Source organism: Eimeria tenella, genomic scaffold (assembly GCF_000499545.2).
Source record: "Eimeria tenella Houghton genomic scaffold, Eth_scaff3593, whole genome shotgun sequence".
Lineage (NCBI taxonomy): Eukaryota > Apicomplexa > Conoidasida > Eucoccidiorida > Eimeriidae > Eimeria > Eimeria tenella.
The window spans coordinates 1-3,031 of record NW_013544536.1 but is presented as its reverse complement, the minus strand read 5'-3'; the positions used below and the strand labels follow the sequence as shown (position 1 = coordinate 3,031).

Here is a 3,031-nt window from a genome sequence, read left to right as displayed (position 1 = left end):
GCTGGCTAGCTGGCTAGCTAGCTGGCTAGCTAGCTAGCCAGTGATTAGCTAGCCAGTGATTAGCTAGCCAGGCGGCTAGTTAGCCCGCTAGCTAGCTAGCTAGCTAGCTAGCTAGCTAGCTAGCTGGTGATTAGCTAGCGAGGCGGCTATCTAGCTGGCTAGCTAGCTAGCACTACCAAGAGCAGCACTAGCAGCAACAGCAGCAGAAGCAGCACTTGCAGCAGCTTCGGCTGCTGCTAATCCCCGTCAGAGGCTGGAGCCGTCACGTTCTGAGGGTTTAGGGTTTAGGGTTTAGGGTTTAGAAGCGCAGACGTACTGGCAAGAGGCGAGGAACAGCCGACGGGGAAACCGTAAACCCTAAACCCTAAACCCTCAGGTACAGCAGCAGCTCGTGTTGCTGCTGTCGCAGCAGCAGCTGCTGCTGCTGAAGCAGCTCCTGCTGCAGCTTACTGCTGCTACAGGTTGCTGCTCCTGCAGCTGCTGCTGCAGCTAAAAGCAAGAAGCAAATGATGCCAGATAAGACCAACTTATACGTGGCATCATACTCTCACCACTCCGCGGCTCTTGCTGCTGCTGCTGCTGATGTTACTACTGTTGCTGCAGCAGCAGCTCCGTTTGCTGCAATTGCTTATGCCCTCGCTTCTGCTGCTGTTGAGGAGCCACAGCAACAACAGCAGGAGCAGCAACGGCAGCAGCAGCTGCTGCTGCTGCTGTTGCACCCTCGGGACAAACGCTGCAGCAGGTCACACTTTAGACCTCTGTGCCAAGTTGCTGCTGCTGCTGCTGCTCTTTCTGCCGTTGCTGCTGCCGTTGCAGCTGCTCTTGCTGCGGCTGCTTCGGGTTTTGCTGCTACAGGCGTTGCTGCTGCTGCTGCTGCCGCTGCTGCTTGCTTCGCAAAACAGCGCCAGCGTGGGGATATCAAAGAAAATGAATTAAATTCATTTTTCAATATCAAATTAAAATAGAATTAAACATTAAAAAACGGCAAGACAGCTTCGGGTCTTGTTGCATGCAGCTGCTGCTGTCGGCTGGGGGCCCCCAGGGGGCCTCCGAGGATCTTCAGCATTTTGATCTTCCAAAATAAATACTTTTTAATAAATATAAACTCTTTATATTTTCAATTATAAATTTAAAATAAACTTTTGAGAAGGGATGAAGAGGCTTTACCGAGGTGTACGGACACCTGGATCCGCGAGCGAAGCTGCAGCAGCACGAAACGTAGCGGAGGGATTTTCGAGTTTTTCGCCGCAAAAGTATTTATTTATTTATTTAAATGTTAATTAGAATCAAATAAATTCATAATTAAAATAAATTTATCGAAAAAAGAGAAAGTCAAGAAAGGAAAGCAAATAGGTCCCACCGGGATTCGAACCCGGGTTAGTGGATTCAAAGTCCACGGTGCTAACCACTACACTATGGAACCGACGACAGCCACGTAATTAGTGTTTAGGGTTTGGGGTTTGGGGTTTAGGGTTTAGGGTTTAGGGTTTAGGGTTTGGGCATTAGGCCTGGGCCTCAGCTACGAGGGTTTAGGGTTTAGGGAGGTGGAGCTTGAGGCTCCAGATTAGGGTTTTGGACCTCTCGCTGGAGTTGGGCTTTTCTGCTCCCAGGAGAAAAGAAACCTTAAGAACCCCAAACCTACACCCTAAACCCTAAACCCTAGACCCTAAACCCTAATTCTAAGCCCCAGCAGCTTCTGCTGCCTCGTCTACTGCTGCAGCGTAGCCGAGGAGATTCCGCTGATGGCAAAGGATGAGATCCAAGGCAATCCCGAAGCCCCCAACCCTAAACCCTAAACTAGGGTTTGAAAGACTGTTCGCCACGGCACTGCTACCAAGGCTAGCCACACCAAAATACTAGAAAATTCATTTCCACAAGTTACCCTTCAATTTCATCGCCCAGGGGGCCCCTCAAAGGGCCCCCAAGGGCCCCCCGGGGGCCCCCCAGGGGCCCCCGAGGGGCCCCCTAGGGGCCTCAGGGGGGCCCCCAGCGGCCCTCAGGGGCCCCCCAGGGGCCCTCTAGGGTTCCCCAGGGCCCCTCGGCGACCCCTAGGGGCCCCCAGGGGGCCCCCAAGAAGATCTCAAAGGACCCACGGGGGCCCCCAAGGGGCCCCCAAGGGGCCTTGGAGGTTGGGGGTTTCTAGTTGTGTTCAATGAGAGATCCTTGAGGGGCTAAAGCAATCTGAAAACTCCCCAAACCCTAAACCCTAAACCCTAAACCCTATGCAACTGAGACAGAACTCGAAGACAGAAGTGATACAAAAAGGGCAGAGTTTCAACGCCGCTAGGGTCTAGGGATCAGGGTTTAGGGTTTAGGGTTTAGAGTTTAGGGTTTAGGGTTTAGAGTTTAGGGTTAGGATTTAGGGTTTAGCGTGTAGGGTTTGGAGTCTCTTCACGGCCTCCACCGCTGTGCCCTCCCATTCTCAGCAGCAGCAGAAGTTGAATTTAAAAAAAAAAATAATTTTATATTTCCATTTTTAGGGTTTAGGGTTTAGGGTTTAGGGTTTCGCAGTTGCAGAAGAAAGCTGAGGCCCCGCTGCACCAGTGGTCCACTAGGGAAGCCCGCTGCTGCCGCTGCTGCTGCTGCTGCCCCTGGAGCGCGCCAAAGCAGCAGCAGCAGCAGCAGCAATGGCAATAAGTGCAATTAAAAGAAAATAAAATTAAATTGAAAGTGAAAAATAAAAATAAATTTTATAAAAAAATAAAATTTAAAAGAAAGACAAAGAAAAGGATCGATGCTGTCTGTACAGTGTCTCGTGCAGACTGAACAACACCAGAGCACCAGCTGCAGCAGCAGCAGCAGCAGCAGCAGCAGCACGGCAGCAGCAGCAGCAGAGGCAGCAGCAGCGGCAAACTCTGGGGAATTTGCGTGAAATTAAATTGATTTTAATAAAAATTTTGTCTTTTAGAGTTTTCCAAAGAAGCAGCAAGGGAATATTTCCCGGACGACTGGCTGCGCATGCACATCGAGGCCCTTCACCGATCTGCTGCTGCTGCTGCTGCTGCTGCTGCTGCTGCTCCTTCTCCTGCCC

At 51.2% G+C, this 3,031-nt stretch overlaps 1 non-coding gene across 1 annotated transcript; it reads right to left on the bottom strand.

The window, feature by feature from the left end:
• Positions 1-1,351: 1,351 nt before the first annotated feature.
• ETH_t00000008 lies at positions 1,352-1,423 on the bottom strand. Its single transcript has one exon. It is a non-coding gene (tRNA).
• Between the last annotated feature and the right edge of the window lie 1,608 nt (positions 1,424-3,031).